General features: G+C 42.4%; 1 long non-coding RNA gene across 5 annotated transcripts in view; it reads left to right on the top strand.

The window, feature by feature from the left end:
• LOC110256790 (uncharacterized) overlaps positions 1–26,781 on the top strand; it is a 396,755-nt gene that overhangs the window by 246,215 nt on the left and 123,759 nt on the right. The window contains exon 5 of one of the 5 annotated variants that reach the window (XR_014826188.1): positions 16,256–17,519. The exons of the other annotated variants lie outside the window; for them this stretch is intronic. This is a non-coding gene — a long non-coding RNA (uncharacterized LOC110256790). Of the gene's footprint in view, positions 1–16,255; positions 17,520–26,781 lie in introns of those variants that run through there. 5 annotated transcript variants of the gene reach the window in all.

Raw genomic sequence — 26,781 nt, 5'->3', positions numbered from 1 at the left:
CAATATGGGGTGGAAGAGTAAAGGTACAAACTATTAGGTATAAGCCACAGGGACATATTGTACAACACAAGGAATAGCAAATATTTTATGATAACTATAAGCAGGGAGTAACCTTTAAAAATTGAGTCACTATACTGTACACCTGTAACGTATAATATTGTATATCAGCTATGCTTCAATTGAAAAAAAAAACCAGACCAGATATCACACATGCTACATGCAAATGTAGAACTAAAAATGGTGGGGGGTGTGAATATTATGCCTGTTTCTTCTGCTCATTGTCACATCACATGTCACTTACAAAACACACAAAGTTATTTGAATTTGAAGATGGTGACAGTGGCACGTTAAATCAAGTTAAGGACCCTTCAGGGTGTAGGTGCTGTGAGCCTGGCACAGACTGTCCCTCTGTGAAGCCAGCCCTGACTCTGTAACACAGCTGAAGTACAAACCTAGAAAACAGACTGGTAGGGGAAACTTTGTGCTGCTTTTCCTGCTTTCTTACTTCCCTGGAAACCAACCTCTGGCTTTGGAGGTATGGGAGCAGATACCATCTTTAGCCTCAGTTCCTGACAAACTCTGTACCCAACACCTACAGTCATTTTAACTGTCCCAGGCACCTCATGAGTTCCAGTTCCTGTCCCCAGTTTACAGAGGGGGAGAGTGAGACAGAAGGAGGTGGCAGGACTTGCCCCAAAGCAAGCAGTTACTGAGAGTTCAAGCTGAATCTGAACCCTGTCTCTTTGGTCCCAACCTCTGGGCAGCTCCCCTTAGCTCACCTGAGCACAGACCTGCACACATGTCCAGTCCCCACGTCTTCACCAGCCCATCTCTAACCCAGCTCTGAACTTTTCAAAGACAATGAGCTTGAACAAGCAATACATTCAGTCGGTTCCCCAAATAAAACGGATGCCCGTGGATACAGCTGTGATTGACACAACATATTGGCTGGTTTCATTGTTAATTAATGCAGAGAGGAATCATTAAATCAGATCAAATTCATTTAAAAAAGGTTCCGCTCTGCTCTGCTCTCCTCTCCTTCCCATTGTGAGGGCTGTGTGGATGGCCGGGGGCTGGGGGGCAGGGAGGGGAAAGGGAACAGATACTACGATTTAATTTTTCAAGTAACACTGTTCAAATAAAAATACATTTGTTCGAATGAGATTGCCCTGAAACAGCGTTTGCATTGATGGCTCTGGAAGTAATTCTATTAAGCTGGAGCAGATTTTTCATCGAGAGGCAGGAAAAGAGGGTGAGAGAGCCAGCGAGGGAAAGAAAGCCTGAAAGCTGAGTGTAACCTCATGGAGCTGCAAAAATCAAATATTTTAACCCATTTTTATCTCGAGCTTCTCCACTAAAGTTGTTCACCATTCTCTTGCCTGCTGTGGGAGTCAGAGGGTGCCACCTTCCCTCAGATGTGGCTGGACTCTGGGGTTCAGCCATGCAGGCGGCCACAGATGGGCATACCCAGCTGTGTCAGGTAGGCTGGACATCACAGTGGCCATGGGAATTTTTCTCTTCATTGCTCCTGGAGAGAAAGGCAGCTTGAGGAAGCACTTTGTGTGTGTGCACATTTAGTACACACACACACACACACACACACACACATATGCATACATACACACCTGCATGTAGCATACAGGCTCATAGATATATACACATGAACATATGTATATGCATATATGTATCACCTTTGGACAAGACTGCATGTATATATACACACACACATCTACAACATGCATACACATTTACGTATGCATGCAAGACACACATACACATCACACTTATGTGTATCTACATATCTATATATCTAGATAAAAATCTTTGGATGAAAATATCTGTCTATATGCACCCCACACCCACACATATACGTATACATACAGTATAAGATACACATAAAACATGTACACATATGTAGGTATAAACACATGCATATACACACAAAAATAATTATGGGATTATGTACACATATGTATGCAAATATACTTACATGTACAGGTGTGTATAATGTTAACACCTTTAGATGAGGCTATATGTACACACATGTACATACATATTTTCTCGTGTACATTTACTAGGGTCCAAAGTAAGCAATGAGTCTGCAAAATAAATTCATGTGTCATTCGTGGAGTGTTTGCCACATACCAGCCACTGTGCCAAGTGTCGCACAAACCGGAGCTCACTAGCTCCTGAATGAAACTGTCAGGCATGTACATGTAAATATATTTTTTTTTAATTTTTAAAAGTTTTATTGTAGCACTGAAAACTATGTCTAGTCACTTATGATGGAGCATGATAATGGGAGAAAAAAGAATGTATACAGGTATGTGTAACTGGGTCACTGTGCTGTACAGTAGAGAAAAATTGTATTGGGGAAATAACAATAAAAAAAATTTTAAGTTTTATTGAAGTATAGTTTATTTACAAGGCCATGATAATTTCTGCTGTACAAAAAAGTGGTTCAGTTATCCATGTACACACATCCATTCCCTTTCGGATTCTTTTATCACATAGATGATCACAGAATATTGGGTAGAGTTTCCTGTGCTCTACAGCAGGTCCCCATTGGCCAATTACTCCATATATCTCAGTGTGCGTATGCCATTCCCAACACGTGAAGTATTATTATCTAGATTTCACAGATGAGCAAACTGAGAATCTCACAGGGGAGGTTATTTCCCCAAAGCTACAACTCATAAGTGATAGACTAAACTTAGGATCTTTATTGTATGAATCCATTGACAAATCCCCAGGAGGTCTTTGATGAAATCAGGATTTGCCCAGCTTTCCCGTCAGTGGGCAGTGGGAGGAAGGATTCCTGCCTTGTCTCTAAGTAGGAAGCTGAGGGGGAATCAGGTAGGGACCCAGGAACATGTTCTGATTTCTCCCCTGGTGAAGAGCAGTGCCCTTTCTCTCTGCTCCATATTGATTTCCCAGGGTTCCCATAACAAGTGGCCACAAACGAGGTGGCTTAAAAAAACAAAAAAAAAATTATTCTTCCACATTTCTGCAGGGCTGAAGTCTGAAATTAAGGCATCAGCAGAGTCACACTCTCTTTAAAGTCTCCTTCCTTGTCTCTTCTGTCTTCTAGTGGCCCCAGATATTCCTTGACTGGTGGCTATATCACTTCAACCTGTGCCCCCGTCTTCACATGGGCTTCTTCCCTCTGCATCTTCTCCCCTTCCCTTCCCTTCGAAGGATGCTTGTTATTGGATTTAGGGTCCACCTGAATAACCCAGGATGATCTCATCTTGAGAACCTCAACTCAATTACATCTGCAGAGACCTTTACTTCTAAATAAGGTCACATCCACATCTTTGGAGGGGCTGCCATCCAACCCTCTAGACTCACCGAGAATCTTTTATGCTCTTTTGTGTTTTGAATCTTTCTTTCCCATCATGTTTGCCATCTTCTAACATACTGTATATTTTATCTCTTCATTTTTCTATCTCTGCCTTCTAAATTATAAACTCCTGAAGGATGAGGAAGTGGGTCTCTTTTGCTCACTGTGCATCTCAAGAGCCTATAGCAGTGCCAGCGCCCAGTAGACCCTTAAAACATATCAGATGCTCTTTATTATCATCACCTCTTTATGCATCTGTCTCCCCGACTATATTGGAGGAGAAGGGCAAAGTCAGGGTCTCCATCTTCTTCCTTATTGTACCTCTCAGATCTGCCTGTTATTTGATATGCAAGAGGCATCCAATTAAAACATGTTAAATAATTGCTATCTTTGTGGAATTCTGATTATGTATCAGACCTTGTTTTAAGCACTTTATGTGTGGTGCATCAATTAACCTCACAACAACATGGTGGGAGGAGTGTCCTCAACATGCCCATTTTACAGATGAAGAAACTGAGTTTGGAGGGGTAAAGTAACCCGCCCAAGTCCAGAGAGAAGGCCATAAATGTAGATCCTGGATGAATCTTTATAATATAAAATATAATATCGTTTTAGCACTTTAATAAGTTTTAATTTCTATTCTTTAAAAAACGATGTGCAAGCCCATACACGTATGCATGCGATCTGAATATACGCACAAGCAGTCATCTTTGGATTAGATTATATACATACACAAGCACACATACACATATAAATATCGGTACAATATTTGAACAAGGGAAGGGACAAATGGCTCAATCATTTTGTGGCAGATCAATACCCAGCCTGGATCAGCTGATGGAAACCTTCAAGATGAGATCAATTAAAATAGGAAGTCAACCCCTGTCTCTTTCTGGACCATCTGGAGCATGTGCACAATTATTTGCAAATATGTCACCACCATTTCTTTCCATTCTTATCCAATAAGGGCTTTTCTCCATTGTCCACCTAGTGGGTATGATCTAAGTTCCTGTGACAAGACTGTAATGGCACTGCAACATCCAGGATAAGTAGGAACTGGAGACCCTTGATGCCATGAGTGATATTTGGTGTCTGCAGCTTATTTGAGATATGTCAAAAAATGATACTGAAAGGGGACCACACAGAACTGTGGCAAAGACTGGGGTGAAATGATCTTTATGAGGGCAAGAGAAACAATCCCATTTGTAAGACACCAATAGCAGCCTTCAAGGTTAAGACCATGTTGGAACTCTCTTTACTGGATCATTTGGAGACAGCTGCTTAGGGTCATGTCCCATGTACTTCCTTAAAGAAAAGTCGCAGGATACAAAATTAATACACAGAAATCAACTGCATTTCTATATACTAACAATGAAAGATTGGAAGAAGAAATTAAGGAAGCAACCCCATTTACCATCACATCCAAAAGAATAAAATACCTAGGAGTAAACCTACCTAAAGAGACAAAACACCTATGTTCTTAAAACTATAAGACACTGATGAAAGAAATCAAAGATGACACAAATAGATGGAAAGACATACCATGCTCTTGGATTGGAAGAGTCAGTATTATCAAAATGACTATACCACCCAAGGCAATCTACAGATTCAATGAAATCCCTATCAAATTACCAAGGACATTTTTCACAGAACTAGAACAAAATATTTTAAAGTTTGTTTGGAAACACAAAAGACCCAGAATAGCCAAAGACATCCTGAAAAAGAAAAATGGAGCTGGAGGAATCAGGCTCCCGGATTTCAGACTATGCTACAAAGCAACAATCATCGAAACCATATGGTACTGGCACAAAAACAGAAATATAGATCAGTGGAACAGGATACAAACCCTAGAATTAAACCCACGCATCTACAGCCAACTAATCTGTGACAAAGGAGGCAAGAATATAAAATGAAGAAAAGACAGCTTGATCAAAAAGTGGTGCTGGGAAAGCTGGACAGCCACATGGAAAAGAATGAAATTAGAACACTCCCTAACTCCATACACAAAAATAAACTCCAAATGGCTTAAAGACCTAGATATAAGACCAGACACTATAAAACTCTTAGAGGAAAACATAGGCCAAACACTCTCTGACATAAATGACAGCAACATCTTCTCAGATCCACCTCTTAGAGTCATGACAGGAAAAACAAAAATAAACAAATGGGACTTAATTAGACTTAAAAGTTTCTGCACAGAAAAAGAAACACTAAATAAAACAAAAAGACAACCCACAGAATGAGAGAAAATCTTTGCAAGTGAATCAACTGACAAGGGATTCATCTCCAAAATTTATAAACACCTTCTGCAACTCCATACCAAAAAAACAAACAACCCCATCAAAAAATGGGCAGAAGTTCTAAACAGATAATTTTCCAAAGAAGACATTCAGATGGCCAAAAAATACATGAAAAGATGTTCAACATCACCAATTATGAGAAAAATGCAAATCAAAACCACTATGAGATATCACCTTTCACCAGCCAGAATGGCCATTATCAAAAACTCTACAAACAATAAATGCTGGAGAGGGTGTGGAGAAAAAGGAACCCTATTACACTGTTGGTGGGATTGTAAATTGGTGCAACCACTGTGGAAAACAGTATGGAGATTCCTCAGAAAACTAAACATAGAACTACCATTTGATCCAGCAGTCCCACTCCTGGGCATCTATCCAGAGAAAACCATGACTTGAAAAGACACATGTACTCCAACGTTCATTGCAGCACTATTTGCAATAGCCAAGATATGGAAACAACCAAAATGTTGGATCAAGGAGTGGATCAAGAAGAGGTGGTACATATATACAATGGAATATTACTTATCCATTAAAAGGAATGAAATACCGGCATTTTTAGCAACATGGATGGACCTAGAAATTATCATGCTAAGTGAAGTCAGCCATACAATGAGACACCAACATCAAATGCTATCACTTACATGTGGAATCCGCAAAAGGACAGAGTGAATTTCTTTGTAGAACAGATGCTGACTCACAGACCTTGAAAAACTTATGGTTTCCAAAGGAGACAGTTTGAGGGGTAGAGGGATGCAGTGGGGGTGTGGGATGGAAATCCTATAAAATTGGATTGTGATGATCATTGTACAACTATAAATGTAATAAATTCATTGAGTAATTAAAAAAAAAGACAGGTACAAGAGAGGTTTAGGAATAACAGACACCAGGGAGAAGAAGGGAAGGTAGTAAATATTCATGAACCCCCTACTGTGTGCCAGCCCAGTGGAGAGCTTAGAAATCATTTAATATCATACATTCTGGTGATTTTTAGCCCTGTCTGCACATAAGAACCACCCAAGGAGATTTTTAATAGATATAGGATGCCCAACACTCAACCCCAGAAACTCTGGATCAATTGGCCTTGGCTAAGCCCCTACAAAGGTGTATTTCAGAAGCACCCGAGATGATTCTAATATGAGACTGGAACTAGGACTCAGTTGGCTGAATCTTGGCAACGACTCTCCAAGGGTGATGCTATTTGCACCTGCATTTTAGAGATGATGAAACCAAGGCTCAGAATGGCTGAGAAACTAAGCCAAGGCCACACAGCTAGCATGTGACAGATCTGGGATCCGTGCCTGGGAGTGTCTGTCTCCAAATTCAATGATCTTTCTACTGCCAAGGTGGCCAGGGGGAGCTGGCCCTCTAGACACCTTCAATCTCACTCCCGACAGCCCTCAGTCACGTAGACCTGGTAATGATCAATGCCATTAGAATCCAAAAGGAGTCTGTCCAAACACTCCTCCCCAGAGGAGTGAGCTTTGGGGATTTTACCTTGCACAACTCAGATTGGACTCCTAAACATTGAAGTAATGATGGAGGTGAGCTGGATCAAGAGCAGGAGATGAACTCAGTGTCTGGAATTTATCCTTGCCTCTTTTCTGATCCCAGCAATATCCTTTTCCCATATCCTCTTGAACTCTACTTCCAAGGAAAAAGGAAGCACGTAGGTTCCTAGGAGGGGTCTCAGGCTCCAAAAGGGGAAAAGGGCCACTAGTTTTCCTGTCTCTTTATTGCTTTAATTAGCTGTTTGGTGACCCGACTGTCTCTTTGATACACATCCAGTGTTGGTCTGTGAAATATGGGGAATGTCAGCCTGTTGAACAAGGGTCAGCCACACTGTCAATACTGCCGTCCATCAGGCTTATCCAGGCTGGGTGCTGACCTGCAATGAGATGATTGAGCCATCTGTCCTCTCCCCTGGCCAAAGTGTCAGTGGCGTGTGGATCGCAGCCGGTGGCTGGAGGTGAGGTGACAGTGTCGAGGCCATTGGGCGGCTGACTTCAAACCAGAGGCCCAGGGCAGCAAACAACAGGGAGAAAACAGAGAAAGTGCAGTCCAAGTTAAACTGCAGCAAAGCCAGAGAAAGAGGGAAGATCAACAAGTCAGGACAAGAGGAGGATCTCTGGGACACCCAGTGTGTGGTAGGGACTAGGGTCAACCCTGTCTGCAGGAGCATAGAAATTCCCCTTGAGTCTTTTCAGTGGTTTGCAACACAAACAGAAAAACAAAAACCATAGGGTTTGAGACAACTAAGACTCAGTATGTTCTGATAGTGTGACGTGGCTAAAATATACATCAAAATGATCTGTGGATGCATTAATAAAGGTAACTGCCTGCAATAAAGGATGTGATTTAGTCATTTCCCAAGTATTAATTGAGCATCTATTACGCACCATGGATTATTCAAGTTGCTGGCAATAGTAGAGGAAACAAGCAAACACCTCCCTCTCCCCCCGCCCCCAACAAACCCTTGATCTTATGGAGCTTTCAAGGTAGTGGAAACATATTTTAAAAGAATGACAAATTGTATTTTAAAATGTGCAATAAAGAGACATAAAGGGAAGGAAGGCATTAAAGAGTTAGGAGGTGGTATGTAGTTTTATTTTATTTTATTTTATTTTTTTATTTTCCCACTATACAGCAAGGGGATCAGGTTATCCTTACATGTATACATTACAATTACATTTTTCCCCCACCCTTTGTTCTGTTGCAACATGAGTATCTAGACAAAGTTCTCAATGCTACTCAGCAGGATCTCCTTGTAAATCTATTCTAAGTTGTGTCTGATAAACCCAAGCTCCCCATCCCTCCCACTCCCTCCCTCTCCCATCAGGCAGCTACAAGTCTCTTCTCCAAGTCCATGATTTTCTTTTCTGAGGAGATGTTCATTTGTGCTGGATATTAGATTCCAGTTATGAGTGATATCATATGGTATTTGTCTTTGTCTTTCTGGCTCATTTCACTCAGTATGAGATTCTCTAGTCCCATCCATGTTGCTGCAAATGGCATTATGTCATTCTTTTTGATGGCTGAGTAGTATTCCATTGTGTATATATACCACCTCTTCCGAATCCAATCATCTGTGGATGGACATTTGGGTTGTTTCCATGTCCTGGCTATTGTGAATAGGGCTGCAATGAACATGCGGGTGCATGTGTCTCTTTTAAGCAGAGCTTTATCTGGATAGATGCCCAAGAGTGGGATTGCAGGATCATATGGAAGTTCTATGTATAGATTTCTAAGGTATCTCCAAACTGTTCTCCATAGTGGCTGTACCAGTTTCCATTCCCACCAGCAGTGCAGGAGGGTTCCCTTTTCTCCACAGCCCCTCCAGCACTTGTTATTTGTGGATTTATTAACGATGGCCATTCTGACTGGTGTGAGGTGGTATCTCATGGTAGTTTTGATTTGCATTTCTCTTATAATCAGCGATGTTGAACATTTTTTCATGTGTTTGCTGGCCATCTGTATATCTTCTTTGGAGAACAGCCTATTCAGGTCTTTTGCCCATTTTTCCATTGATTGATTGGCTTTTTTGCTGTTGGGTTGTATAAGTTGTTTATATATTCTAGAGATTAAGCCCTTGTCGGTTGCATCATGTGAAACTATTTTCTCCCCTTCTGTAAGTTGTCTTTTTGTTTTCTTTTTGGTTTCCTTTGCTGTGCAAAAGCTTTTCAGTTTGATGAGGTCCCATGGGTTTATTTTTGCTCTAATTTCTATTGCTTTGGGAGACTGACCTGAGAAAATATTCATGATGTTGATGCCAGAGAGTGTTTTGCCTATGTTCTCTTCTAGGAGTTTGATGGTGTCCTGTCTTACATTTAAGTCTTTCAGCCATTTTGAGTTTATTTTTGTGCATGGTGTGAGGGTGTGTTCTAGTTTCTTTGCTTTGCATGCAGCTGTCCAGGTTTCCCAGCAATGCTTGCTAAAAAGACTTTCTTTTTCCCATTTTATGTTCTTGCCTCTCTTGTCAAAGATTAATTGACCATAGGTGTCAGGGTTAATTTCCGGATTCTCTATTCTGTTCCATTGGTCTGTCTGTCTGTTTTGATACCAGTACCACACTGTTTTGATGACTGTGGCTTTGTAGTATTTCTTGAAGTCTGGGAGAGTTATGCCTCCTGCTTGGTTGTTGTTTCTCAGGATTGCTTTGGCGATTCTGGGTCTTTTGCTGTTTCTTATAAATGTTTGGATTGTTTGTTCTAGTTCTGTGAGAAATGTCATGGGTCATTTGATAGGGATTGCATTGAATCTGTAGATTGCTTTGGGTAGTATGGCCATTTTTACAGTTTTGATTTTTCCAATCCATGAACATGGAATATCTTTCCATTTCTTTACATCTTCTTTGATTTCTTTGATTAAAGTTTTATAGTTCTTGGCGTATAGGTCCTTTACCTCTTTGGTCAGGTGTATTCTGAGGTATTTGATTTTGTGAGGTGCAATTTTAAAAGGTATTGTGTTTTTGTATTCCTTTTCTAATATTTCATTGCTGGTATAGAGAAATGCAACTGACTTCTGAATGTTCATCTTATATCCTGCTACTTTGCTGAATTTATTAATCAGTTCAAGTAGTTTTGGGGTTGAGTCCTTAGGGTTTTCTATGTAGAGTATCATGTCATCTGCGTACAGTGACAGTTTTATCTCTTCTCTTCCTATGTGGATGCCTTTTATTTCTTTTGTTTGTCTAATTGCTGTGGCTAGGACTTCCAAAACTATGTTGAAGAGCAGTGGTGAGAGTGGGCATCCCTGTCTTGTTCCAGATTTGAGTGAGAAGGCTTTCAGGTTTTCCCCATTGAGTATTATATTTTCTGTGGGTTTCTCATAAATGGCTTTGATTATATTCAGGAATATTCCCTCTATACCCACTTTGGCGAGGTTCTTGATCATGAATGGATGTTGGAGTTTGTCAAATGCTTTTTCTGCGTCTATTGAGATGATCATATGATTTTTGACTTTTCTTTTGTTAATGTGGTGTATGATGCTGATTGATTTGCGTATGTTGAACCATCCTTGTGAACCTGGGATGAACCCTTCCTTGTCATGGTGTATAATTTTTTGATATGTTGTTGGATTCGGTTGGCTAAGATTTTGTTGAGAATTTTTGCATCTATATTCATCAATGATATTGGGCGATAGTTTTCTTTTTTGGTGGTATCTCTGTCTGGTTTTGGAATGAGGGTGATGGTGGCCTCATAGAATGTCTTTGGGAGTATTCCTTCTTCTTCAACCTTTTGAAAGAGTTTAAGGAGGATGGGCAAGGAAGTGGTATGTAGTTTTAAATGAGGTTGTAGGAAAAACTGTTTATGAGAAGGTGGTATTTGAGTAAAAGTACTGAAAGAGTTGAAAAAGCAAAAGGGAAAGTGCATAGATACCTGTGGGAAGGGCTTTCCAGGCAAAGGGAACAGCCAGTGAAAAAGTCCTGGGAATGCATGTGGAATATATGAGGAATTGCAAGGAGGCTATTGAGAGCAGGGTGGAGTGAAATGAAGGTGAGACCAGTGAGAGAAATAATGCAGGCCAGGGTTGGTAGGGCCTGGTGGACCATGAAGCAGTCTTTAGCTGCCATTCTGAGTGACACAGAGAGTTGCAGGAGGGTTTTGGCCAGAGAGGTGACATGATTTGACATAGGTTTCCATAGGATCCCTCTGGCTGCCTTTTGAAGAATAGAATGCAGGAGGCAGAGGACAAAGCTGGCAGACCATTTAGGAGGTTTCTAGGTGGGCTTCCCTAAAGTGAGATGGCTTGAAGTATATTTATACCTGTATCTATATACCATCTATCTATATGTCACATGCATTATATATAATAACCATATATGTAAATACAGTGGGTGGATTAGATAGATATTAGGTAGATAGACTTTATATATAAAGAGAAGTATTTACATAGCGCAGACTTTATACATATAAAGAGAAGTACTTATATAGTTCTTACTGAGAGATCAATCTATTGATCTATAACTAGACTGATAGATTGATGGATAGATCAATAGATTGATAGGAAAATTGATCTATATATGCAAAAGAGAGACAGAGAATCAGAAATTCCAATGTGTGAGGAGATACAGTAAGAGGAAAAAAAATTATCTCTGAGGAAGCAGTGGGGGGCAGGAGAAAGAGAAGCAGAGATTGTGCCAGGAATGCACATCAATGAATTTGAGCTTGTTGGGTGAGCACAAAGGAGCCATGGAAGGTGTCAGAGCATGGGAGTGTCATGATCAGCATGATTTCAGAATGATGCCTCTGGCTGCCAGGCAGAGGAGATGTTTGTGGAGACCATTGCTATAGCCTTGGCTGTTGTCCAGGTGGGAGGCCTCGATGGCCTGATCCACAGGGTGGTGCTGAGGATGGAAAAGGATGAACAGATTTGATTTAGGTCGGAATATAAATTTGAGGGGAGATGATAATATGATGGTCATCTGAAATTGTTCCGGTAGAAATCTATCATGTAGTCATATTGTGCTCTTTGTGGTAGCAGAACCCAGTAGATCCTTCCAACCCTCATCTGGACCCCACTCTCCACTCACATGCCTCTCTCCACCTAAGAAGGCCTCCCCTTCTCCTGTCCCTGTCCCCTTTCATGTCCTTCTCCTCCCCATCCCCTTTCAAGACTCAGCTTCTATTCCTCCTCCAGGAAACCTCACCCCTGGCACCTCTACACTGATTTCCTCACCAGTGTGGCTTGCCCTCCTCTGATCTCACTTGCACGCTATACTGATTGCTCTCAGGGCTGCCACACAAGTTTGTGCAGGTTGGGCACAAATGATCTGGCCAAAGCGGCAGATGGTGTCTGAGGTCCATTGCTTTATCCAACCTTAACTTCTCAGACAGGGCATCTTTTTCTAATTCAAAAACAACATGGGCTAGCCCTGATTACTCTCTACTGAATTGTAGTTATCCGTTCACTGTCCACCTCTTTCATTAGATTTGGTTCATTTCTCCATCCCTAGCACTTAGTACAGCGTCTGTGTATTTCTTGAATAAATAGATGAGTGGATGGATAAACAGATGGATGGATAGAAGAAAGGATCTTGTTCTTCCCAGAAGGATACATAAATCAACAGAAGAAAATAATAATTAATTTATGCCAAATGGTTCATCAATACCACCCCCCCCCCACACTCCATGTAAGTATCTTGTCAAGATACCATCATTCCTCCACCAGTTACGATGGGATGACAAAACTTTTCTTAAAGAGCCTGAGAGTTCTCAGCTTTGCTGTCATGTATGAAAGCAGCGGTAGACATGGATACATTAATGGGTATCACTGTGTGCCAATAAAACTTTTGGTCTAGATTGCTGTCTCACCAAGAAATTCTCCCCTAGATTTGTTTCTTCGCAAAGGCTCCCTTTCTCTATGTCCAGTTTGACTGACCTAGGATGATGATGATAATGATATTAATGGTTATTGGGAACATTTATTGTGTGCTTGCTCCAGGTCAGGCTCTGGCCCAGGCCCTTTCTACGTAGTATCTCAATTAATTTTCATAACCATCCTACCAGGTCCCAATGCTATCCCATGGCACAGAGAAGGGAACTAGCACAAAGAGATAAAGCAGCCCAAGGTCACATCTTTTTAACTGGCAAAGCCGACATTCTGATCATGGAGGCTGGGAGATTAACAGCTAGACTCCCTATGTCGGTATAATGTTGTTAGTAGTAAAAGTAGCAACAGCCGCATTTGCAGAAGGCTGACTCTCAAGCTGTACAACGATTTCTCTGAATTTTCTCAACCACATGATAATGTTAGCATCTTGTTGTCATAGTTACTCAGGGTCACCCAGCAACAGGCTGGATTTATATGTACTCTGAACCATGTCCCATGCAGATGCTCAGAACTTTCTAGAAAATGGACTGTTTGACTTGATGGCCTTACTCCCCCGAGGCCACTCTGGGTCCCAGATTTCTTCCTCCCTGAACAGGCTGTGCCTTTGGACTCCATGGGTGCCTTTTATCTTATCGGGTCTTTCCCCTCACTTTGCTAGCTGTCACGTTTGTTATTCTAGGATAAACTTTCAGCCGATGTAGCACATACTTTGGGGTCAAAGCCCTGTGTTATCCCAAAGATAGTTCAAATATTTGTGGCCTTGTCAACCTCCATCTCACTGGACGTGTGTCGTGGCAGGGCGGGAGGGGCGTTTCACTCCTGGAGACCAGCGTGAGATAGTGGGGGGAGGGGGCAAGGGGCCCTTCGTGGGAGGCCATGGGAAGCAGGTGGTAAACATACCAGTTCTTGGCTCCAGGTTGTAAGATGGTGGCCTTTGAGAAAAAAGAGGGAGGCTAGTGTTGATTGAATATCTCCTCTGTGCCTGGGGCTTTCACACATCTTGCAATATGTGATCTTCACAAATGCACCAAAAGAAGAAAAGGATTTTGGGAGTGCCTGTTGTGGCTCAGCGGGTTATGAACCCGACTAGTACCCATGAGGATGCGAGTTTGATCCCTGGCCTCGCAAAGTGGGTTAAGGTCGTGTTGCCATGAGCTGCGGCGTAGGTTGCAGATGAGGTTTGGGTCTGCCGTTGCTGTGGCTGTGAAGTAGGCTGTCAGCTGCAACTTCCATTCAACCCCTAGCCTGGGAACTTCCATATGCCAAAAGTGCAGCTCTAAAAATAAAAGAAAAAAGACTTCAATGACCATTTTGTTGACCAGAAACTGAGGCTTAGAGAGGTAAATGGCTATGACAAGAGTTCTTAATATTGTATGTGTATGTGTATGTGTGTGTGACTCTCTGGCAGTAAGGTGAAGTCTAGCAACTCCTTCTTAGAACAGCGCTTTAAAATCCATAAAATAAAATACATAGGATTACAAAGGAAACCCACTGCAAATAGAAAAAAAAAGTATAGTAATATTTGTGCTTCTTTATCAACTCTTGAAATGACAAGTCACAGCAGTGGTTCTAGTAATAACCCAGATGGCAGAGGTGTAAAAAGACTAAGGGATACTAAGTTCTCTAATGTCCTATAAGGGGATGTATCAATATCTGAGATTTCTATTGGTGACCAAGGGACTGCCACACATCTGTTACCTGCAACCATAATGGAAAGAAATACTAAATTTTAGTTTGGAGTTAGTGACCACAAAGATGGGGTCTATTTTCCTCTGACCAAGTTCTGAGAAGCTCTGGATTCTAGCATGGAGCCCTTGGGGGTTCTGGGGCCCCAGAGTGAAGATCTCTGAGCTGGTGAGGGGTGGTTTGGGGGAAGCTCAGTCGGCTGTACCAGTCTCCAGAGACACAACTGACCTCTGTCATGAAACCCCTGCTCTCCACATTGCATCCTCTGGCTTTGTCCCCATGTGAACTTTTAGCCCTGAATGGGTGGCTGGGAGGGCAGAACTGAGTGCCTGCCTTTGAAGCCTTGAGCTGCCTTTGATGTGCAGATTCCACCAAGGTCCTTCCTGGAGTTGGGCAAACCCCAGCTACCCACTTTCATCCCTTTCTTCGTGAACATTTCCCACACAGTCCAAAGATCTCTCTCACACTGTTTCTATTAGGTATTTTTGGGGGGTTGGGGTTGTAAATTGGTGGCCTAGTGGGCTAGACATGGACTTTCAGACGGAACTTTAGAATTTGAAGAAGAGATCATTTTTAGGCAGTTCTCATTTCAGGCCAGATTTACGAAACAGAGTGGGCGTATTTAAGGAAAGTAGAAATATGATCAGTATGTAGCTGGGAGTTCCAATTGTGCCTCGGTGGGTTACAAACCTGACTAGTAACCATTGGGGTGCAGGTTGGATCCCTGGCCTCAATCAGTGGGTTAAGGATCCAGGGTTTCCGTGAGCTGTAGTGTAGGTAGCAGATGCGGTTTGGATCCTGTGTTGCTGTGGCTGTGGCTGTGGTGTGGGTGGGCCGGGAGCTGCAGCTCCAATTCGACCCCTAGCCTGGGAACTTCCATATGCTGCAAGTGTGGCCCTAAAAAGCAAAAAAAAAAAAAAAAAAAAAAACCAGAAAAAAATGGTATCTGCATACTGGTTAAGCCATTAGGGCTCTTAGACTTATGCAGGTTTGAACTAAAATTCCATACTGGGTAGGTGACTTTGGGGAAGTCACTTAAACTTTCTAAACTTCTCTACTGATGGGGAAACTAAGGCATCCTCAGAAAAGCTAAGTAACTTGATTAAGGCCACATAGCTATAAAACGATGCTGGGATTAGAATGTAGGTCTATCTGACTACAGAGACCATGAGGGACAGAGGAAAGAAGGGAGGCAGCTCCTTCAGCACCAGCCACAACAACACCAGCCAACAGTAATGATAATAACCAGAATGAAAGCAAAAGTCCCTTAGGAAGGGTGTACTCCATGCCAGGTGTGACATTGGGGATTTGCATGTGTTTTCTTTCATCTTCCCAATGGCACTGCCAGGTAGCGATAATCTTCTACTTTCTACCAGTAAGAAGCCAAAGACCAGAGAGGCGAAGGTGACTTTTCCAAAGTCACACAGTTTTGGATGGCAGAACTCAGGTCTGGCTGAGCCAGAACCCTTTCTTCAAACAGTGTCTAGAAGCCAAGCCCCTGAGGTCTCTCTTGGAGTCAGGGAACTAGTATTTCCAAGGCAGAGCTCTATAAACAGTTCCACTCTGAATGGGCTGTCAGTGGCAATTGTTCCCCTAGGATCCAAGTCAACACTGGCCACCCTGAAGATATGGCATTGAGGGAAGGCACCCTGAATTTTGGAATAGGCTGATAAAGGAGGAGGCCATGGAGGGCCTGCAATTCCTTGGAAGGAATAGCTGTTCGGTAACCTCACAAGTTTCCAGGGCTGGCTGGAGCTGCAGGGATGACGAGACTGTGGCTTCTGTCCAAGCTGACCTGAAGCCTGAGAGAGAGAATGGCTGTTGCCTGAGACGTTCTCTGACAAATAGCCACTAGCATCACAGAAGCATGACCGTATCTCCAGCATCACCTCCCTGTCTCCCAAACTCTGTAAACTGGAGCTCAGGGACCCGAACAAGATGTGCCTATGGCATCATGGGACCTAGGCTTCAGGGCTGACTGACATTCCATGCGAGGGGATGAGTCCTGCCTATACCCTCCACCTCCCTTACAACCCAGGGCTCACATCTGCAGCCCATCTGGCTGGGCTGAGAAGCCCAGTCCACAATCAGGGGAAAGGAAGTCTCTCTGTGGGTATTTCAGGCCTGACCTGGACAGCCTCACTCTCCTCTCAGGCCAAGATCAGTGGAGAAACTCAGCCCAGCGGGCTGCTTGTCAGAGAGGCTGCTGGCCTTGACTTTCAGATTCCTGAGTCATCTCTCCTTGGGCCCATCCTCCCCTTGACTTCCTTGCAGGGGCCTTTGATGAACAGATGAGATAATGGACATGCTTTGAAAAAGATAAAACACCAAATGAAAGATTGTGCTGGCCACAGCGATGGGTGCGATGGATCGATTAACCTTGGACTTCCTTCCTGTCCAAGGACAAAGGCGTGCTCCTGATCACTGCACATCTAGGACTTCTGGCTTGCAAAGTGAGCCCTCCTCCTCCTGCCCCCACCTTCTCTTAAAGAGGGATGCAACTTACCAGCCATTAGATCATGTTACATTCATCAACCAGGGGATCATCAAAATGGTCATGAACGAGGGGTACCAGTTTACCCACTTTACAGATGAGGAGACTGAGTCATGGAGAATTCAAACATGCCCAAGATCATAGAGCTACTTGGGACTGACACAGGATTTTGACCCAGACCTACTCATTCCAAACTCTGATAAAACACAAGGGGATGGAACATCATGGAAGGTAGTATGAGAAAAATAATATATATGTATGTGTGTATATATATATATATGTATATATGTAAATGACTGCATGTATATATACAGAAATTGACACAACACTAAATCAACTATACTCTAATAAAAATAAAATTAAAAAATCACAAGGGGTTTACTTAACATGTCTTCAGCTAGAGTGAAATAAAACACACTAAGAGGAGCAAGAAGCATGGGGTTTGGCAAAAAAAATAAATAAAATTCCCTCCCAGCTCCTTCAAATCTGTAGAAAAGATGACTTTTTCCCTTCACTGCAGCTGGGGCTCTTGGCATGAGTTGTATCAAGTTGTGGTCCCACTGCAGGGAAATGAGAGATTGTACGATCGCACAGTTGGAAGGGAACTTAATGGCTATTTAGGGCCAGAATCCCCTGCACTGTAGCCATGCCAAGAGCCTCTCCAGCCATTGCTTAGACACTTGCGGAGGCGAGGAACTTATTCCTACAGAGTGGCCTAATCTATTCTCACACAGCTCACAGTTAGCTAATACCTTTTCGGGAAATTGACAGAATCTATTGAAATAGAAAGTGCATTCTTTTTACTACCCAGAGACACACGAGTGAGAATGTACACGTATATCCTCAGCTACACTGTGATAGCAAGGCATTTGAATCAACCTGTAGGTCCCCCAATAGGGGAACGGATGTATAAAATGTCATATATTCCTTCGATGGAACATTATATAGTCTTGAAGAAGAATATACCAAGGCTAAATGTATCTCTATGGACAGATCTCAGAAAACGATGGTGAATGAAGAGCTGGCTGCTGAGGGTTTAATACAGTATACATAGTACTATGCATGCTTCAAAAAAATCACAAATAAGCCGTACATTTTCTATGGTAAATATGTGTGTGCAAAGATAAATGAAAGGGCTACAGAGGTAATTAACAAACTGACAAACAGTATGTTATCTCTGGCAGAGAGGGGAAAGAGAAAAGTCTCTAAATTTATTTGTAGCATTAAATGATGTTCTTAAGGACAATATATTGCTGTCTAGTTTAGGTAAGTAATGTTTATTTGAAAGTCTCTGATGAGAAATTCTTATTACATTGTATGGAATGGGCCTTGTCTGCTTCATCTGTTCGCCCTTTTTCCCCCCGAAAATAAGTGAAGGAGGGGTTTGCATTTTTCCAGGATCCAAACCCACCATTCCTACAACCATTGAGCCTTTGCTCATTTTCTAGCTTCTTAGTCCCCATGTTCTCCCTCTGGTCATGTTCCTATTTCTTTTGTCTTTCTCCTTCCTTCCCTCCCCGCTCCCTCCCACCTTCACTCTATGAAATCAAAGATTAATTAAAAATAAAAAGAAGAAAATAAGATCCATCCATATTCTGACCATCCTGAATTATGAACCTGTTGGCATCTTTTCTAATTCTCCCTTTTTTATATTTATATAATTTTAATGATTCAATAAAACATGAATTCATAGTTCTTAAATACAGTTGAAGCATCTCAGTAAAGTTAAATTCCCCTTGTTCCATCTCTACCTCCACACATACTATCATGAACTCAGAATATATACTCCCATTTAAATATGATTTTTACATACTTATGTATGAAATCTTAAAAATATAAAGGGCCTCTTGGATGTTTTTAATTTCGTAAATGGGATATGAATCACTTTGTGACCAGAATTTTCTCTTCATGTCAAGGTTTTCAGAAATCTCCTTGTAGAAGCTTACAGCTCAAGTTCATCTACTTTGACCAAAGTCTTAAAACACGTACATACACATTACCTGTATCCAGCTTCCTGTTGGTGGGCATCTAGGTTGATTTCAATTTCTTCTTCCACAAATAATTCTGTTATGGACATACTTATATATGTCTCCTTGCACACAAGTGTGACAGTTTCTCCAAGGGTGACACCATCTCTTCCTTGAGAAGTGATGTGCACTCTTTCCCCTAATAAACAAGGGTGTCCAGAATCGAATCCAATCTTCTAATGTGAGCATCAGTGTAGCCAGTCAATGAAGATTTACTGAAGAACTCATTATGTGCTGCTGTTCTAGGCATAGAGGATACAAAACAAACATTTCTCCTTGCCTACTTAGAGTTTATCCACTCTTCTAGGAGACTAAGAATAAGCAAATATTCCAGGCTGTTAAGTAAACATAAGTGTGCAATATTCGGTGAAGAAGAATGGGGCAATGGGAACAATGACAGGGAACCCAGCACAGCTCAGGTTCAGGGAAGGCTTCCTGGAGGAGGTGGCATTTAACTGTGTTCCAAAGGATGAGTGAGTGGTAAATGAGGTGGTAGATAAACATCTCAGTAGGGGAGACTTAGAAGTAAATGTGAATAAGATGAGTATGTTCCTACTTCAGGACCTTTGCACCTGCTGTACTCTCTAGTTGAAATATTTTTGATCCAGTTCATCTGTGAGATCCTGGAAGCTTTGTGATGCCCCCACATTTGTGATCTGCATAACCCTGGCTGTCTCCTTACAGTGATTAATTAGTCTTATAACATGACCACCCAATGTCCCCTCCTTGGTTCCTGCAAGTTTGACTGCTACGCCTGATCAAGAGAACCCCTGTTAAAGGGCATGGGGCTTGCAACTTCAAGCATGGACTCGAACTTGACTGCTTAGATTCAAAGCCCAGGTTTTTCACTTTCCAGCTGTGTGACCTCAGGTGAATGAACCTGCATTTGAAGCAGGCTATAAAATGGGGATAAAAATATTCTCCAACACTCAGAGTTCTAGTGAGAATTTGGTGAGGAAATGCATGTAAGGCGCTAAGCACAGGGCCCTGAACATAGTGAACACTCAATCAGTGGTAGCAAAAATAATAAAGTAATAGTAACAATGTGTGTTGGCCACTTGAGAGGCCAAGAGGAAGCAGACAGGCTCCCTGGGAATGAGAAGGGAAAATGTCCCAAGCCAGAGTGCCAGACTGTCCCCAGAGACAAGAGGGGGCAGTCATTCAGTGACTGATGGCTTCAATCCCCAGCCACGTTTCCTGGAAGCCTTTAGCCTTGAACCCAAGGGTGTCTCTCCAGCTGAACCGTAGGCGTGGAGCTGAGCAAATACTCCATCATTGATCAGCCCCTGTGGTCCAGATGCTTCCCCGGAGGCCTGGATGTGAGTGAGTGGGAAGTCCCCTGGGGATCCTGTCAGTTTTGCATGCAGAAGAGACCAGAAGAGAAGGGTGTGTGTAGGATACGTCTCAGCCTTGTTCTGTGGGGCCTCTGTTGTCATGCATGGACCCTTTATAACTCCTGACAGCTGTGGAGGAGAGCAGAGAGAGCCGGGATGGTGGGTCCTTGGGATCTCGAAATCAACAACAAAAAGTTTTACTGTTATTGTACTTTAAATATATACCAGTATGCTGTACCACTCATTTGTTTTTTTGCTAAAAACTTCCTGCAACCCTGACATGAGTCCTATTTTAGCCCCATTTTCTCGAGTGGGGAAACTGAGACTCAGAGAGTTGAAGTCACTTAAAACCAGTTTTGTGAGCTGCAAACCCAGGCTTTATCAATTAGGCAGTCCAGACAATCCTCTTTCTTCCACTGCCTGCCACTTAGCAGCTAGGATCTTGGACAAGGAACTTCACCCTGGTGTGCCTTGGTTTCTTGACCTGTACTGTGACATGGAAAAAACACGGAGAGTTGTCAAAAGAACTGAAACAAGTTGGTGGATGTGTAAGGCTTGTGGCAGAACCTGGCTTTGCCATAACAGTGCAGCTGTGGGTTATTTGAATTATGATGACAACTTTGTCCTTGGTGTTTGTTGGTCATTTATATTTCTCCGTTTTTTGATGGCCACCCCGTGGACGTCCTTTCCCAGATTTTCATTTGAATAAAGAATCTTTTTTGAAAACTGAAGAAACGGTATGTTTCCCTAGAAGGATAAGTGACATTCTGGTACATAGCACCATGGCCCCCCAGTCCCAGGAGTGTGAGATTGGAATTGATCACAGGCTTGGTCAGCCAGTCTGGACTTGAACTCCCTGCAGCTGCCAAAGACAAGGTGGAGCCTCAGGGTGGTGCCTTCAGAAAAGTCAGAGAGGTGGCCTCCAAGCTGGGAGACCAGCAGGAAGACTCCAGGGGTGGGGGTGGGGTGCAGGCAGAGAGTGAACTGAAAGCTCCTGCGAGTTCAATGAGGTCCCCTTCTGGACCACCCAGAAACACACCAGCCTCACTGCAGAAATCCAAGGCCTTTGAAGAGAAGATCTATGTCCCTTCTGCCCCTGAAGAGACCTGAACTCCCAAGAAGGCCTTTCTGAGATGACTTCCTGCCTGGGACCTCTCCAAACCTTGTCGCCTTCAACCCTGGCTGCCTGGCTCCCCCTTTCCAGTATCCGTTCCCTTCATGCCCCTCCCTGCCCTTGGCCCAGCTCTGGATCCTGGCAACATCCTGTTCTTCCCCTGAACTAAACTCCCCCTCCAGCTTCCCAGTGTGATAGGAATCTTAAATAAATGCTTCCTGTCTCTTGTCCACCTTATCTCCCATTCCTCCCCAATGGCTGAGGTTCAAGAACCACAGGCAGCATTGCACTCCCTTCTAATTTTAAATCTGCCCTCCGAGGCTCTCTCCCCTTCCTTCTTAAGGTTCCGGGAAAGGCCAAGGGGTGTCAGAGGTCCCTGTTGACCCGCTGAGTCAGCAGAGGCTGAAGGCATCCTTCTTAAGTTCCCAGGGAGGGAGTCTGGAGCTAGGGATCCTGGGTGAGGGCATTTTGCAGTGCCTGCCCCAGCGAGAACCATATTCTGCACAGAGTAGTTACTTACTGTATCTCTTGTAATTCATGAAAGAGTAAAAGAACCCAAATGTGTCTGTGAAATAGGGAACCAGGATAAATGTGTGTGTGCATGTGTGCACTCACGCATGCATGCACACACACTGAGTTATTCTTTGTAGAGTGTATAAGTCCACTATATATATAGTGATTTACCTTCTGTTAACAGAATCTGATTTCCTTGCAAGTGCCAGAATTTGCCCACTCTGAGTTCTTTGGAGTATGTGTTCAGGGGAAGTCATGTGACCCAGTCAGGGCCCAGCCAATCAGAGTGTTGCTGGCCAGTGATTGACTCTGGATGAGCATATGACTCAAGTTGGGACGTTTGAACCAAAGGAGATTGGATGCTAGACTTCTTTGAACTTCTGAGAATTACGCTCATTCAAGTGTCTGCTGCTAAGAGGACAAGAAGGCAGCCAAGAGCTGCAAGTGGCCATTTTGACATCCTCCTCAGAATGGTGCCTACATGAGGGGAAATAGCTGGGCCAGAGAAAGAGCAAGTAAAAATTTGACCTCATTAGAGTCCCTGCATCCATCTGAAGCCAATTCTCCTGGCATTTTCAATCACCTGAGCCTGTACAATCCCTTTGTCTTTAGTTTTCTGTCACTTGTACACACACACACAGGAACACACACAATGAAGTGCAAGAAGAAAAGGAAGAATCTGTACTGAGATTGTACTGCATGCCAAGATGTTCCTTTAAAACAGCTTTGTGAGCTAAAGGTCATTAGTTCTATTTTGTGGATTGTGATACTGAAGCTCAGAGAGGTTAAGAGGCTTACCCAAAGTCACACAGCTAGGAAGTGGCAGAGCTAAGATTTAAATCCAGGGCTGCTTCAAAGCCCTTGCTTTTGACAAAATATTGAAATGTCTTTGGAAAAAGCTCAAGGAAATCTTTTAGTCTAGATTACAGGAAGTGGTCTTGGCCACTATAATTAACAACAAGGCTCCTGGAGTCTTCTATATATCATGCCCCATTATAGACACCCCGTTAGAGACACTCCCTTCTTCTCCTTCTTAATCATGCCATCATTCTATGAAACTGACAAATCCCCTCCTTTTCTACCTTCTGAGATGTTTTCCACTCTCTTCTCTTCCTCTGCTCTCCTCCTCAGCTTCAGTGTGTCCCAAAGCTCTCCCTTGGTTCACCCCGAGCTCTTAACATACCTCTTCCCGAAGCCTCAGACCCATCAACACCCATATGGGTCTCCTCACATCTGTATCTCAAGGTTGGAATGTCCAAAATGGAGCTTATTACCTCCCACCAAATCCGCTCTTACCCTTTTTACTTCTCCAGCTCATCCATGCTCTGATCAGCCATCCACTCAATCAACCTAGAAAAATCTTGGGTCCTCTTCATCTTCATCGCATTCCACGCTCGCCCCACCTAATCAATCATCCCATCTTGTGACTTTTACTTCCCACAGAATCCCCAAGTTCATTCTCCTTCTCCATCCCAGAGAGGATGCTCATTCATTTGCATTTTGCACGTGCAAATGAACGAGCAGGTAAATGACAGCATGCATACAGCTTTTGGAAACCAGTCCTAGGCTCTACCCTGTGTGCCTCTTCTTTAAGTGCACCTTAGAGACACAACACACAAAGCCATGTGTTCTTGTTTGTGTGGCTATCTTCTAGTGCTAGTGATATGTTAGAATTAAAATTGTTATAAGCTCATGGATTTTACCTTTTATTCAATACAAACTCTTTCTTTCTTTTTTCTTTTTGATCTTTTTGCCTTTTCTAGGGCCGCTTCCAGTGGCATATGGAGGCTTCCAGGCTAGGGGTCTAATTGGAGCTGTAGACGCCAGCCTACACCACAGCCACAGCAGTGCTGGATCCGAGACGCATCTGCAACCTACACCACAGCTCATGGCAATGCCGGATCCTTAACCCACTGAGCAAGGGCAGGGATCGAACCCGCAACCTCATAGTTCCTAGTCGGATTCGTTAACCACTGTGCCACGACAGGAACTCCAATACAAACTCTTTCTTGACTGTACCTTTATACACATATGTGTGGGCACGTATATGTTTGTAAGTTTCCCTTCCATCCTTATTCCCAAGCCACCCTTCCTCTGCCTTATGTAGAATCTTCAAGATGTGGAGAATTCCACAAGATGTTTCTTTCTCCCCAACCCCAAACTTGCTTCTTCCTTAACTAGGTCATGTTTAGTGTTATTTCCACAGTCCATCACTCATTTGTTACGAGACTAGTTACGTCATTTGAAAATTGAGCAAACCTAGACATTAACTAGAAAAGACTGTTGGGAGGCTTAAATGAGGATATGCCTGCAAAGCACTTAGCTTGTACCTGGCACATAGAAGCATTTAGTACATTCTATCGTTTTTGCTATCATTATTACCATTATTATAAGGAAAAGAGTTTTTTTATTACCACATTCTTTCTGGGTCATGTCCTTAAAATTTCACTTCTTGGTAAATTATTACAGACAGCTAAGACAGAGCAGTTCTCTTTTAAGCCTGAGAATGAGCAGCACCTCCTTAATTAGCAGCCATTGGGGACATCAGAGTGTCTGTCCTCTCACTGTTTATATTAACAGCTTTCATTAATCACACATAAGATAATAGACATCACCCTCCCACCACACCATGTGTTAAAAAAAATAGTCAAGTTAATTGTGTCTGAATAGATGTCTGTACCCTCGGAGAAAATGTTCAGAACAGAAAGTATTTAAGCATCCTTTTCTTTAGATTCTCTTTTAGTTGAACACCACCTCATTGAAAAAAGTTTAAGAGGTGGGGAACTAACTTTAATTGTGTTTCCATCACATGACAGTGACTTAACCAATGTTAACTAACATGCTTTATACAAATGGCAACAGTCCTCTTTTGTGTGAGTTTTATCAGGTGGGAAATTGGGGCTCAGAGAAACTAAGCCAACCGGCCTAAGTTCAAAGAGCTGGTCATCCCCTGAACAAAGCAATAGGTGTAGTGGTTAGGTGGTGGTATGTGGGGAGCAAATAAAATAACCCAGGTGAAGGCTTAAAACAAAATTGATCACATAGGACCCATTACGTAAATGCTTGTTATGTTACTTAATGAATTAAAATGATTTGGGGCATTTTCATAGATTTTTTAACAGCTGTATAGTATTCTAGGCCAAGGTCAGCAAATAATGACATGCTGGTTCAATCCAGCCCCCTGCCTGTTTTTGTAAATAAAGTTTTATTGGCACACAGCCACGTCCGATCATTTACACATTGTCTATGGCTGCTTTGACAATACAGTGACAGAGCTGAATAGTGACACTTGCGCCAGACAAGCTCCATGTCCCCCAAAGGCTAAAATATTTATTATCTGGCTCTTCACAAATATCTTTCTGACCTTTCTTCTAAAGGCTAATAGCATCTATTTATATACAATCATATGGAATCCAATTTAATTTCTTTTATTGGAGTATATATACTTGTTTACAATATTATAGAAGTTTCAAGTGTACTATAGTGATACACAATCTTTAAAGTTTACACTCCATTCATAGTTATTTTAAGATATTGGCTATATTTCTTGTGCTGTACAACATATCTCTGTTATTTATTTTGCTATTACCTCTGTATCAATGTATTTTTGTATGTTGATGTTGATATATCTATAGGATAAATTTTTAGGTGTTGGGTTGAGATTCAGCTAAAAAGTAGGAAGTTTCTGAGAACAGGGTGTAGAACAGACACTTGACCTGTGTTGTTTGGAGAAGGCTAGCTGTGGGTCAGACTCTGAGCTTTTGAAGTTCTTCACTCAGAGTTGCAATGATTCAGATGCAAAATTAGTGCACCTCAGAATCCTGACTACATTTCCATTAAAGTTGTGTGCAGCGATGGAGAGACAGACATTTTTCATGTGTCTGTGTTGGGCCAAGTGCTGTGCCAGGCAACAGGAATAATTGTTAGTGCTATGAATTCCAAACATGTTTAAGTCTTGAATTTATGTGAAAACTCATGAAAGCTATGATGTACCTATTCATTAAGTTGCACATTTATGTAATATTTTGCCAAAAGTTTCAAGGGATTGGCATCTTCCCTTCCACTGACTTTCTTAAGGTCTTGGGTTAAGAATCTCTTATCCACAGGGGAGGAAGACAAATATCATATGATATTGCTTATATATGGAATCTAAAAAAACTGATACAGGAGTTCCCTTCATGGCGCAGTGCAGCAGAAACGAATCCAACTAGGAACCATGAGGTTGTGGGTTCGATCCCTGTCCTTACTCAGTGGGTTAAGGATCTGGCATTGCCATGAGCTGTGGTGTAGATTGCAGATGCGGCTCGGATCTGGCATTGCTGTGGCTTTTGTGTAGGCCAGCGGCTACAGCTCTGATTAGACCCCTAGCCTGGGAACCTCCATATGCTGCAGGTGTGGCCCTAGAAAAGACAAAAAGAAAAAAAAAAAAACCTGATACAAATGAACTTATTTTACACAGCATAAATAGACTCATGGACATAGAAAACAAACTTATGGTTACCAAATAGAGAAGGGAGGAGGGATAAATTAGGGATTTGGGATTAATGGATACACACCACTATGTATAAAAAATAGATAACCAACAGGGACCCACTGTATAGCACAGGGAACTATACTTAATATTTTTTCATAGCCTATAAG

This window comes from Sus scrofa, chromosome 14, assembly GCF_054392235.1.
Source record: "Sus scrofa isolate SSC_HxYL_T2T_F1_AM1 chromosome 14, Sscrofa_HxYL_maternal_Yorkshire_Landrace_v2.0, whole genome shotgun sequence".
In the NCBI taxonomy this organism is placed as follows: domain Eukaryota; kingdom Metazoa; phylum Chordata; class Mammalia; order Artiodactyla; family Suidae; genus Sus; species Sus scrofa.
The sequence above is the reverse complement of the archived record's forward strand: the minus strand, read 5'-3'. Positions and strand labels throughout refer to the sequence as shown.